Here is a 14,752-nt window from a genome sequence, read left to right on the forward strand (position 1 = left end):
TCATGAAGAATTGCTCCCTTCTCTCTGGTTTACTGCTATTATCTCCATGCTCTCTGGGGGTGCAGTTAAGCAATAATGCACTAACAGAGCCTTTCAGAGCTGTATAAATCCTTCCCTTGATAAACTAGGAGCATGTGGACAAGATAAATGCCCTTGGACAGAAAAGCTATCCAGGATCCTGAAAGGAAAGCACCCTGACATACGTCATAATAGACACTTAGAGAAATTCAGCCCAGAAGAGTGTTTTTCTAGACTTCGGAATTTTGTGTCATAATATGTTTTGCTGTTTAAAAGTCTGTCTGGCAATGCCTAAAAATTTTAGAAAAAAAAGAAAAGATAAATGGGGCTGTGTATCTTATCTTTGTTATGAGGCATTGGTGAATGGTGATATTCTTTGTGTCAGCTTAGCTGTCCCTAAATAGGGATTTAAGGAGTGAAGTGGCTATCATAAGAAGAAATACAGTATATTTAAAAAATTCCTGATACATGACACTGCACTTATGGGACTACAACTAAAAAAGCAGTGAAGTGAGGATTTTAGAAAAGAAATAAATTAAACAGTCAGCGCCTACCTACATGTGTTACAAATGATTCTTGGATAAGATATAATAATCCTAGTATCAGGTATCATAATTGTGAAGTGTAGAAAATATTATGGTAAAAATGTTATGCCACTTTTATGTGCAGAAAGAAAAATGACCTATTGTCTCCTATATATTGAGGTATGGCCATTATATGAGGCTAATGTTAGCTTAGGAAATAAAATATGCATAAAATATGGTCACAATTTCCTAAGTTTTAAGTCTTATGTGGAGTTTGGCCTAAAATAAAACTGTGAGTTACATCCTGAACCCTTGAAATAACCCTATTAATTTGCTGAATGTATAAATGAACTCAAAACATATACTCACAGAAATAAAACCTCTTTTTCTCTTTTGTCTGTTTTAACACATCAGGGAGCCAGTCTGAATGGGACCTGGACTGAAATATATATATATATATATACAAGATCCAAAGATATAAAACACCTAAAAATATCCTGAATCAAATCAAAATTCTGTTTGGCCATCTCTTGAGAGTGTCAAACCATCAATGTACTATCATGAACAGATATTATTATTAGCTGGTAGAACAGAAGAAAATTTCCCCCCTTACTTCACCCTTTAAAATTTTTTTCCCCTGTAGATGCTTTTTCTTTTGAATTCCTTTGCTTCCAGTGCATCTTGCAGCATTCAGACTTTAATTCAGTTGTCACACGGTGTATTTTGCATTATAAATATTTACTTAATACATGACAGGTTTCTTCTCATTTCTCTAATATTTGAGTTCAACTTGGGTTTTCTTGTTGGTTTTTAATTGAAAGCTTCCTCAAGTAAATATGCTGGACTCTCCAGTCTAAAGTCCTCAATTTATGGAGGGCAGAGCCCTATCAGGCCCTGGGATGCTGGGTTTATGGATTGATGTGCTGAGGCTTTAGATAGGTTCTCTCACAGAGTGAGGATGGAGGACTGTATTTACAGAGGAGAGAGCCATCTGGAAGCCTCTCTCAATGTCTGCATTTGTTAAAGTTGGGAAGTTTATTTATTTTTTCATTTCTCAAAGTTTTATTCAAGTATAGTTGATTTACAATGTGTGATAATTTCTGCTGTACAACAAAGTGATTCAGTTATATACATACACACATCCATTCTTTTTCAGATTCTTTTTCCATATAGATTATCCCAGAATATTGAGTTCCCTGTGCTATTCAGCAGGTTCCTGTTAACCATCCATTCCATGCACAACTGTGTGCATATGCCAATTTCAAACCCCAATCCACCCTTCCCCCAACTTGTAAACTTGGGAAGTTTATATTGGTGTTTTTGTGTGTGTGTGTGTGTGTGTGTGTGTGTTTGGCTGAACCTGAGGCATATGGAAGCACCGGGGCCAGGGACAGAATCCCAGCCACAGCTGCAACCTATACCACATCTGTGGCAATGCCTAGATCCTTAGCCCACTTTACCACGGTGGGAAGTCCAGGTTTTTGCCTTTTTAATTTTAAAACATGTTTAGTTTTGTTTAGATGGAAGGGCCATCAATCACTAAGGTGATGAGCAGGGAGAAACAGTCATTGAGAAGTTGAGACTGGGAGAATAGTAATAGGAAAGACCCTGTATGTCTTCACAGCTACCTTCCAAGCATTCAAATCATGTCAGAGCCTGCCCTGGTTTTATTCTGGGTGAACATTTCTCAGTACCTCCTTTCTCCCCTGGCTCACATTCTCACATATATTTACAGGCTACTCACTGTTTACACTAGTGTGCCTCAGGGGGTGATATCTGGTGCTATATTATATTTGCTATTATCTTTTTCTTAAATGCATTTCACTGAATCATAAGATACTACTACTAAAACAGGCACACACACAAAAGGGAAGGAGCAGGCCTGACACTGCAAGGCAGGGATTGGGTTGTCCTGTGCTGGAGCTGGGGTACCCCCAAGGGCAAGATGGGACTTCACCCTCATGGGGTGGGGGAAGCAACTTGAAGTACACCTGTGATAAAGGCTGTGGACAGCTTCTCAAACTTCTGTTTGAAAGAGGTCTCATAAATCTTCCAATTTCATTTTGTTTTCATTGTTTCCACTTTTGTTTCATTTTGTATTTGGTGTGTATCTCCACCACCCAGTGTGGATACAATCAAGGACAAAGCCAACCTTGCCCACCACTTTTTCACCCCTCTGGTTGTGCCCATTGGAATCAGAGTGTGGGGCTGATATAACTGAGGGGTTATCCTAGAACTACACTCTGATGGCCTGTATTAGAGAAATTGTATCTTGTTAGTTCATGTCTTTCTAGAAGGAGGAGACATGCACTTTCCTCTCTGCAGAATGGGGGTGGCATTGGAGCAATGTGTCTGTCTCTTTCTGTAACCCCTTCACTTGTCCTTTGTCCAGGAAGAAGAATGACTTATTTGATTGGGGAGATTGCTGGGAGGTGAACTTCTCTTGGACCTAATCATCTAGGCCGGGAGGTTAATGCATCAAAAAGACAGGGCTTGCGCATCACCATCTCCATTTCGCTGATTAGGTCCTTGAATGGGCTTGACCTTGTACTTCAGGTTTTCATTTATGAGGTTGATGCTTTGATCCTCCATCTATCTTCCCTTCCTTCCTTCCTCCTTCTCTTTCTTCTCTTTCTTCTCTTTCTTTTCTTTCTTTCTTTCTTTCTTTCTTTCTTTCTTTCTTTCTTTCTTTCTTTCTTTCTTTCTTTCTTTCTTTCTCTCTTTCTCTCTTTCTCTCTTTCTCTCTTTCTCTCTCTCTCTCTTTCTCTCTTTCTCTCTCTCTTGCTTGCTTGCTTCGCTTTTTAGGACCACACCTGTGGTATACAGAAGTTCACAGGGCTAGGCTACATTGTAGCTGCGGCTGCTTGGCTACACCACAGTTCACGTCAATACCAGATGGGATCCTCAACCTACTGAGTGAGGCCAGGGATCAAACCCGCATTCTCACGGATATTAGTTGGGTTCATAACCCACTGATCTACAACGGGAACTCCAGACCCCCATCTTATCATTAGTTCTTTGTGTTTATGCCCTTACCTTACTGTAAGGGAGAGGGGAGGAGTAACTGGTTTTCCAGTGTGTCCACTGCCCAGGTGCTGCCCGATGGCTGCAAAGTTCTCACCACTGTTGAGACAATTCCAGGACTGACTTGCAGTGGCTCCTAACCCATGATGGTCATTAGGATCATCTGGGACACCTATTAAAATACATATTCCTCATACCAACTCCAGAGCTAATGAATCGGCACTTCATCAAGGGGAATACAGGCTTTTGTGCTTTGAACAAGTCCTACAGGTGACTGATGATCCACCAAATTTGGGAAGCCTCTTTTGAGACTTATACCAGTATCATCCTTCACTGGTAAAAATTTCATCTTCCTTGTCATATTTGTTCAGGTCCCTATTTAGGAACTAATCAATGATTGACTTTATTGGGGGCTATTGGTTGAATATATAATTTCTCCCAAAGAGTGCATTCGTATGTGTTAACATACAAAGAACTTCTGGAGACAAGGTAGGATTAAAAGAAGGATGCTATTCCAGGCTGTGTCCACCAAGGGGCGTATGCGAGTGGTTGTGGAGGGTGGGGAGCCCTTCAAGCATTCTTAACATCACACTCTGCAGACCACAGCCTGCTGCAAAACTCATGTAGGTACGCTTGGAGTGTATTTCAGGGTGACAGTCTTTTCTGCCCAGGCTGCTGGACTTGGAAGGAGAGAGTAGATGAAATGTAAATCCAGACACTTCTGGGAAGGAGCAGTTCCTTTTTTTGAATAGACTGGCATGGAGGAGAAGATCCAGGTGACAGTCCAGGGACTGGTGACATTCATAAATTATCAGATCCTAAAATTCACATTCTAAGAGGATTATTTTAAAGAAGCTTAGCTCTCTTTGGTTGCATAATGTCTTATTCTTTCATCTTAAGCATTCATGTTTGATAAAAACGATTCCTCATGTAAATTCATTTATTATAATTCAATCCTTCCTAAACTCCCTTGATATAGAGATACAGATTGTTACTTTTCTTTTTCCTCTTGAGAAAGGTGCTAAAAATGCAATACTGCCTTATGGTATATGAATTCATCCAAAATTCTTGCAAAAAATTCTCCTGCCTTTTTAGAAGACTTTCCCTTCTAGAACTTGTTTTTTTGCCTGCCTAACAGATTATTGTCCACTTTTGACTCTCCAGATAACTCATTATGAGTACATATGAGTATGGGATTCAACCAAAGATATCCCGTTGATCAATTTACTCCCTTACTTTTCCCTGAGAATTCTGCCCTTCCCTGCTTTGATGCTTTTTAGCCATTTTATTCCTCCTTGTGGGATGAATGCACCTTCAGAATGACCCTCCTGGTTAACCCTATGTTCCTTCCAGTCCAGAATTATGGCATTGACAGGGGCACCAAAGGATGACTGATGTGAGGAGTGGTCACTGAACTTCCTGATACTGACCTCAAAAGTACAGAAGAATATGGTTTATCACTCCCTGGCAATTACAAGCTAAAATTAACAATCATATGCCAGTTAGTATTTGTCTAATGAAGATTTGGTTTACAGATTGAGGGGTGGGTAAATGTCCGCTAGGCACTGACAAAAAGTAAAAGAGAGGAGTTCTTGCTGCAGATGAAAAAACCAATGGACCTTATCTGCATGCTAAGTGGTTCTCTCTGTTCCTGTTACTCAATCCATACGATTCAGTGCCCTATTTTGTAGATGGTTTTTGCCTGGTAAATGGAGCTGCTCAGCCCTGGAGGCAGTGATGCTGCATCTTACCAGTGACATGTCTTCAGAAAATGGGCCTATTGAATGGGTAATTGCTCTAGGACAGTGAGAAATTCAGCTGCAAGAAACCAGCAGAATACAAAGCTCTGTGTTTGTCCCAAGTAACTTCTGCAGTGTGATTTAGGACCAAATCCTAACTTCAGAAATTCATTTTCTTGAGATAACATACTATACTTCCAGGATTATATTGTGTTAAAATATAAAGCGTGTACCCTCCCTAGGATGTCTAGTTATTATTATTAGCCCAAACAAATGAATATTTGTCAGTTACCAGATACTTGAGGATGAGGGCAAAGGATAGAAAAATTTGAGCATCCTTGATGGGCCAGATGCTTACTGTCTCCTAGGAAATGCCTCTGGGTCCTTCAGCACATTGTCAGTAAGCTACAGTAGGCAGTGTGACAATAGTTGCCTTGTATCCAGCCTAATGAGCAGGTACTTAGAATGGAGTCCTGAAAGGTCAAGGGTCTAAGATGGACTATCTCCATCTACAAGCAGTTCCCTTAGTTCTTGAGAACTCATGCTCTCCTCTGATGCCCCTCAGGAAGAGTGTCCCTTGGAAAGGACACTCAACCCTTGCTGTTTGGATTCCCATTTCCTCTAATGCAGCTTTATTTAGGGATTTTTAATGCTTTTTGGATGTCACAGTAAAATTGCCACCTGACCATCCTTATGAATTTGATTTAAATTTATAAGTATTTATATCTATGCTTTTTAAAAATATTGAGTATAGATATCTCTAGTGCTTCTCCTTAAATCATAATCCTATTTAGGTAAAGTGGTGCTTTAGCCAAACAGGTTGACTTCCAAGACTGACAGATAACTGGCTTTTGCATAAAAGTGTATTTGCCCAGTCACTTAAACATGGCCAGGATGTATCGCTTTAGTAACTAATCAACTCCTCCAATCTCTGGTCTCTTGTTTGTGAGCTTGCTCTGAGGCACGTGGGAAGAAGCATGGGTGAGTTTTCCAGCTATGCTTAAACCCAGATCCTACATCCAAAGCCCTTGGATTGGGATATACCTAGCCATTTTGCTAAATGTTTTGTTATTTTATTCTTATAATCTATGTGAAAGGCAGTCACAGATTTTACCTTTCCTTTATAAACCTCACTGTAAACAGGAATAATGGATTTATCCCAGTGAATAAACAGGACATTGATTTTTTTTTTTAATCAATCCTATGCTATACCTTAGAAAAAGCAGTAAGAGGTGGGGAGGAGCAATGCAGAGGCTACAGACAGAGCCAGTTTTGATATACACCTGAGAATGGCAAAGCTCTGAGAACTGAAAACATTTATATCCACAGTACGTTGTGAGCAACTCATAAAGTGACTCTGCCCTGAAGTCAATTTTATTGAAATTAACTCCTCCACAGTCTGTACTTTAACTTTATAAAATGTAGCTGTGTAGATGTTTGCAAGTAAAATCACAATAGATTACTCAAAGCAGAAATTATAAGGTTAGAATCACTATTTAAAATGCATTGATGGAGCTTCTGCTATGGCACAGTGGGTTAATGACCCGGCTTGTCTCTGTGGAGGTGCTGATTGGATTCCCCAGCCCAGTGCAGTGGGCTAAGGATCCAGCATTGCTGAAGCTGTGGCATAGGTCACAGCTCTGGCTCAGATTTGATCCCTGGCTTGGAAACTTCCCTATGGCACAGGTATGGCCAAAAAAGAAAAAAAGTACGTAAAATGCATTGTTATTTGAAATCATATGATTTAAATGTCATACGGTTTAAAGATAAATTAAGATGGAATTTATTAATTGCTTAATACAAAAGAGGAATAAGAAATATGTATGTATATAATGTGTGTGTGTATATATATGCGTGTGTGTATATATATGTGTGAAACTCCATCAATGCATTTTAAAGCTTACCTGTCTGACTGAAAAGGCCATTAAAAAATATGCCCCCATGGAATCAAGTCAGAGTATTATTCAGAGAAAAGTGTATAGCTTTTTTTTTTTTTTTGTCTTTTTGCTATTTCTTTGGGCCGCTCCCGCGGCATATGGAGGTTCCCAGGCCAGGGGTTGAATCGGAGCTGTAGCCACCGGCCTACGCCAGAGCCATAGCAACGCGGGATCCGAGCCACATCTGTGACCTACACTACAGCTCACGGCAACGCCAGATCGTTAACCCACTAAGCAAGGGCAGGGACCGAACCCGCAACCTCATGGTTCCTAGTCGGATTCGTTAACCACTGCGCCATGATGGGAACTCCCATAGCTTTTAATTAGTTTATTAGAAAATAAGAAAGATTGAAAATAAGCGAGCTAAGATTTCATCACAAGAAGCTAAAACAGGATAACAAAATACATCAAAAGAATGTAGAGGAAAAATATTGACATAGATGTGTGCTGAAGTAATCAGAACAGATGAATATAGGAAATTAACTAAAATAAAAGGTAAAAAAGATGCTTGGTCAAAATAAAATCTTTTTCTTAGAAATAGTGAATAAAATAGTCAAAATCTTGTTAATAGGATCAAAGAAGAGAGCAATAAATGAATTATAAATACATTTAAGGAAAAAAGGGATGTACCTGATAAAGAAGACATTAAAAATATAGGAAGAGAAATTTCCCTTTTGAGAAGACAGCATGAGGAAATATACAGACTCATTCTTTGAGAAAATAAGCAAAGCTGTTGAATACCATTTAAAAAAAACCCCACATTTACATCTCTGTAAATTATCCTTCAGGTATACAACAAATGAAGAAATAGTTTATTTAAGAAAATCTATTACAACTTTATAACAGTGAGAGTCTGTAGCATTTGAAGCATGGCCCTCTCCCTCATTATCTTTATCCCAGCTCAGCTAGACTAAAGCTCTATTCTGGGTAGATATAGCCCAGAAGGTGGGACATCCTCTCCCCTCAGCTCTCACTAAAAGCTTACCCGTCTAACTGAAAAGGCCAGGCAATCGCCATTTCTTATCCCTTCCGACTCCAAGTTGAAGAGCTGAAATTCCTAGTGAGTGTGAGAAGTCAAGGGCTCCATCCAGTTCCCAACCATAGGATAGAAACTCTATCTCAGAAGTAAAGAAATGACACCAGATGGTAACTCAAACCCACAGGAACAAATGAAAAGGACGAGAAAGGGTAAATAAAAAGGTAAATATAAGAAACTCCGTAGTTCTATAATTGCTCTCCTTTCCTCAATTTCATTAATAGATATAAAAGTAAAAATTGTGCCAATACGCTGATGGATTTGTAACATCTATAGTATAATATATATGACGATAATATCTAAAAAGCAAAAAATTGTGAATAGATGCACAGAGGAGTAAAATTTCTATATTTCATTTGAACTAATATAAATTTGCAGTAGATTAAGAAAAGTTTATGTGAAAAGCCCTGTAGCAACCACTAAGAAAATGACTTGAAAAAAATCATTCAAGGAACTAAAACATCCCACTAGAAAATATTCACATAAAGGGAAAGAACACAGGAGAAACAACAACAACAACAGACATAAAGATATCTAGAAAACAAAAGCAAAATGAATTATATTGAATTATATATAAATTGATAACATCAATAACATTCAATGTGAAAGAATTAAACACTATGACCATAATGCAGAGACTGTCAGCCTTGATAAACAAACAAGATCCAACTGTATCCCATCTACAGCAGAAACACTTTAGATTCAAAGATTGAATGCAAATGTGTGGAAAAAGATATATTATGCAAGCAGCAACCATAAGAAAGATAGAGTTGCTATTCTAATGTAAGACAAAATAAACTTTAAAAATATTACTAGAGATAAAGAGGGACATTTTACAATAAAAGTGTCAATCCATTAGGGAGTTATAGTGACCATAAACATTACATATATGCAAGAACAACCCCAAAATATGTGAAGCAAGAGTTGATTGAATTGAGTGAAGAAATAGAGACTTTAACAATAACAGACACTTTAATACCCTACTTCAATAATGAATAAAAAAACAGGCAGATTAACCATAAAATAGAAAGCTTAGCAAAATACACACAAAGTAGACCCAAGTATACATCTCCAGAGCACTCTACCCAACAATATTAGAGTGAGTATATTTTCTTCTCATGCACACATGGAACAATTTCCAGAATGATCCATATGCTATACTACCAATCTCAATAACTTTAAAAGGATCTCAATCCATACAAAATATGTTCTCTGATTATAGTGGATGAAATGAGAAATTGATAGCAGAAAAACAATTGAGAAATACACAAACATGTGGAAATTTAATAAAATTACCCCAAATCCCAATGTGTCCAAGAAAAAAATGGCAAGGTGAATTAGAAAACACTTCGAGATGAATGACAATGAAGATACAACATAGCAAAAAAAAATCCCATTAGATGCAGCTAAAGCAGTGTTTAGAAGGAAATTTCTAGCGGTACATACCTATGTTAGAAAAGAAGAAAAGTCTCAAATCACTTACCAAATCTTCAATTTTCAGAAATCAGAAAAAGGAGAGGTAATAAAACTCAAGTAGGCAGGAGAAAGAAAATAATAAATATCACAATAGAAATAAATGAAATAGAGAATAGAAAAACAGTAGTGAATATTAACTAAACCAAAAGTTGGCTTTTAAAAAGAACAATAAAGTACACAAATCTATAGATAGACTGACAAAGAAAAAGTGGAGAAAAATCAAATTGGTAAAGTAAGAAATAAAAGGGAACATTACTACCAAACTTACAGAATTATAAAGAATAATAAGAGGAGTTTCCATCTGGTGCAGCAGAAATAAATCTGACTAGGAACCATGTGGGTTCGATCCCTGGCCTTGCTCAGTGGGTTAAGAATTGGGCATTGCTGTGAGCTGTGGTGAAGGTCCCAGATGTGGCTCCGATCTGGCGGTTGCTGTGGCTGTGGCCTAGGCTGGCAGCCGTAGCTCTGATTCCACCCCTAGCCTGGGAACCTCCATATGTTGAGGGTGTGGCCCTAAAAAGACAAAATAAATAAATAAATAAATAAATAAATAAATAAATAGTAAAAAATGATAGTTCCTTTGTGGCTTAGGGGGTTAAGGATCTGGTATTGTCAATGCAGCGGCTTGGACACGGCCAAAAAAATAAATAAATAAAAATACAGAATGATAAGAGAGTAATATGAAACGTTGTATGTCAAATATTAGATAACTTAGATGAAATAGAAAGAGTCATAGAAAGAAAGACACTAGCCAAGCGGACCATGAAGAAATGGAAAGTCTGAAGCTAGAAAGAGATTGCAGTATTCATAAAAAGGAGCTCTTCACAAAGAAAAACCTGGGGCAAGATGATTTCACTAGTAAATACTACCAAACATTTAAAGGATAATTAATATCAATTCTTCACATACTTCCAAAAAACAGACTAGGGAACAATGCTTCCTAACTTCTCTTATGAGGCTAGTATTACTCTGATAGCAAAATTATACAAAAACTCTAGAAGAAAACTGCAGACCAATATATCTTATGAATCTAGACATAAAAGTCTTCAAAAAAAATACTGGAAACTGAGATTATGCACCATGACCAAGTAGTCTAGAATATGATCTATGCCAGAAAAACAGTAAGACTGTCAACTAGGTGTTTTATATCTAGTAAAACTATTGATCAAAAATGAAAAAGAAATTAAGAAACTATACTACTAAAAATGACAACTATTTAGAGAATTTATCTGTGGCAGACCTGCCTTATAAAAAACAGTAGAGGAAATCCTTCAGGCTGAGATGAAAAAAACGCTAGATGGCAACTTCAATCAACATGAAAAAAATAGAGTATTTGGTGTCATTTACGTTTGGATTCAGGTCCCAGGTCAATCGTTATTGACTCTGCCAATTGTGCATGTGACTTAACCTCACTCACCTTCTGTCTCTTTGTGGACAAAGTGAGGTTAATCGCACATGCAACCATGGAACAGAACACGTGGAAAGCTCCTAGCAAAATACTTGGCACCTAGTAGGTGTCCAGTAACTAGTGGCAGGATCTTGCCTTTGTTTTTTTCACTCTTCATTATATCAGTTGGGGAGTGTATTTTTCTCAGAGATTTTGCCTTTTCTTTCTGAAGGGCAGGAAACCTTTCCAGGCATTGGACAGGTGATGTTTAATTTATTTCTGACTGAGCCCAGGGGGATCCTCTGAGGACTATGCTCCAGGCAACTGCCACCAGGGTCCTTCTTTGTCCTCTGCATGAGGCAGGCATCTCCTGCCAGTCTCAGCCAAGAAGCTGCAGGTGCTGTTTGACCTGAGAACACCAGGTGGCAGTTGTGGCTGCTGTCCTGCTGCTCCCTCCCCAGTCACAGCCCACCTGGCCTGGGCCACTAGAGAGGGCCTGGGCCAGTAGTTGCTACGCAACCAGGTCAGTTCCTCCTCTGTTTGTCTTCCAACCTCCATCCCCTGCCTGTCGCATGTCCTTCTCCACAGCCCCTGCTCCATGGAGCAGCCCTGATCATCCTGGATCAGAAAACAGTTGCCCCCAGTGTGGGTGTTTTGGGTGCCTGGGAATTTAACCTCCACGGATCTGAAAAAGGAAAATACGCCTATTTGGAAACATTGCCCTTTAAACTCATTTCTTCTCAATTTATCCATACCCTGCTGCTTCTATCCTGGTAAATTTTCATAAAGATTTTATGTTGGAGCAGTTCATATGTGGGCAATGAGTTATCTGATCTCACTCTAGAGTTGAGGTTATACAGGAATTTGGTTTGAAAAGAGAGTAAGAAAGGACTTCTCCCACAAGTTCCCTTGTGATGCAGTGGATTAAGGATCCCGTGTTTCTGCAGCTGTGCTGCTGGTTTTGGTGCAGGTTGCAACAGTGGTGCAGGTTTGATCCCTAGCCTGGCAAATTCTACTTGCCCCAGGTGTGGCACAAACAAACAAACAAGTAAACAATCACCCCCCCCCCCAGAAAAAATGGGAGGAACTCCTACTATTAACCCTCACCTGCTCCAGAACCCATTAAAAAACATATTTGTATGTAGATTCAGTCCGGAGATAAGAAAATGGGTTTGGTGTTTCCTTTCTGGGCCACTGCCCTTCAAATTAACCTAAGCAAAGAAAAGAAATGGAACCTTTTGAAAAATGTTGTTATATAACCCATTGTTTAGTGTGCTATTATTTGTTTTCATGTTGTTTTCTCCCAGTGGGCTGTGAGCTATTCAAGGTCAGGAGCATCCTTTCATCTGTGTTTTCAGATGAGCTATCCACGTAAAAGCAAAACCTCTATTTACACTATTTATCCTCTGTTTAGACTAGGAGGCCCTAATGAAAGCAGTGGTTTGCTTTACTAAAAGCTACGCTGAAAATCTTTTCATTTTAGTGAATATTGCAGGTGATATGAAGGCTTTCCTGCTTTATTGAATCTAATCTAGCGAAACTGACTGTGAAAGCATTCACAGCCATTATTCTGAACCTCACTTTGCTGTGCTCAGGTTTCGGGAGGGAGTTGGGCGCAGGTATAAGCAGGGCTGGCAAAGAGAAGGCTTTAGTGCCTGCTCTGCCGTCCAGCGCCCCAGGCAACCATCAATATTTTATCACAACACAGCTCTCCCACTGAGCTCAGACAAAGCCTTAGCATTCTTCCAGAGGGGGTGCTCCAGGCAGACACTACCTGCTGATGGGAAGTGGCAGTTGAGATGAAGTCTCTCTGCCAGATTAGCTGGACTGGGCCACAGATGTCCCCTAAAACTATGCTTTTGACTAACTTCTTAATATCCGCTCGCATTTCTGAGATGAACGCCTTTGAAACAAGTGGCAACCTCTCCAAATCTGACCACAGTCAGCAGGTTCTTTTGCTTAATATGCATTTACCTTAAAATGTCACTATTGATTTAACTGAATAATTCAGCTATTTTACTTTGTATTGGTTGAGTTCAATAATTCCTGGTCTTGAAGTGGACACACAGTTTATTTTCTTTCTTTCAGGCAGGATCAGAATGCAAAAAATGCCAGACTTGCCTATCTGGGAGATACAGCCCTTTTTTTAGCCTGAAAAACCCCATTCTTTCTTCCCAACCCCATATACTGTACCCATCCTATAAGACTTAGAAAGTTCAGGTCTCGCCCTGCTTTCTCTTTTCTTTTATTTTGTCTTTTCTAGGCTGCACCTGTAGCATGTGGAGGTTCCCAGGTTAGGGGTCTAATCAGAGCCGTAGCCACCGGCCTACGCCACAGCCACAGCAACGCGGGATCCAAGCTGTGTCTGAGACCTACACCACAGCTCACAGCAACCTACACCACAGCTCACAGCAACACCGGATCTTTAGCCCACTGAGCGAGGCCAGGGATTGAACCCGCAATCTCATGGTTCCCAGTCAGATTCGTTAACCACTGAGCCATGATGGGAACTCCCTTCCCCTGCTTTCTTGATTCCTCTCATTATCCCAATTCTCAGGGTTTGCAGTCCTTGCTCCAAAGGGAGCCTGTCTGACCTGGCTTCACTGACCTCTCTGAGGGAAAGAATTGTTAAATCTTTGTATCTCTGCAGTGCTTGGGATGATATTTGGCAAATAGCAAACAGCTTCCAATAAAGGTCCACAGAGTGAATGAACAGGTAGGTACAAAGGATTATAGTTTATCAAGTTTTCTTTCATACACATCATTTCCTTATTAAATCCTCCAAAGAGCTCTGTAAGGCAGGTACTATTCCAGAAGAGGACTCTGTAGCTAAGAGAGATTAGGTAATACAGATTAGATGGCTGTGTTAGTTGCACAGAAAGTAGGGGTAAAACCAGGACTCAACCTTATTCTCCTAACTGTAAACTCTCATCCCTCTACCCTCGAATGGCCTATTGCTTCTTGGTTATGAGCTGTTATGTGTCATTCACTGCTATATTCTGGTTCATATCATCTTTGCATCTAGATGATAAACTCCTTGAGGAATTTTCTTGCTCTTAGTCTTTCTGTAGCATTTCTCCAGTTATTGTAGTAGGCTGGCAATTCTAAAAGCACATATTCGGTATTATCTGATCGCTGAACACCACAAATCACTGGACGATTAATGTTTTTTAGGCTTGCTTTGCCAAAAAATCTGATTTGTCTAATGAGGTCATTAAAAAGAAGCATGAAATATCTTCAAAAGAGTCTGGAATTTTATGCTGCGATGGCAGTATCTGAGCTGCCTGAGCACATATAAAAAACCATTAAAGAGGCTGGTATGCTTATTAAATCTTACAAAAAATTTTCCTTTAGTCATTGTAAGTGAAAAGACTCCACTATAACACTTGCCTGCCAAGAATCACAGATGATCTAGTGGGACAGAGTCTAATAATAAATTCTGGCCCTTGGAGATGGGTCCTGGTTCTGTGAAGGTCTCTTGTCCCCTTTTCTGATTAAGAATACCTCCAGCTAAGGAATAATGGGTAAGCAGACTTGGTATGACCTTGAACTCCTCTTCATGATGTAGTATGTATATATTCCTTTTCCTATAGTAAAGTTAATAGGGCCTT

Source organism: Sus scrofa, chromosome 3 (genome assembly GCF_054392235.1).
Source record: "Sus scrofa isolate SSC_HxYL_T2T_F1_AM1 chromosome 3, Sscrofa_HxYL_maternal_Yorkshire_Landrace_v2.0, whole genome shotgun sequence".
Taxonomy (NCBI): Eukaryota; Metazoa; Chordata; class Mammalia; order Artiodactyla; family Suidae; genus Sus; species Sus scrofa.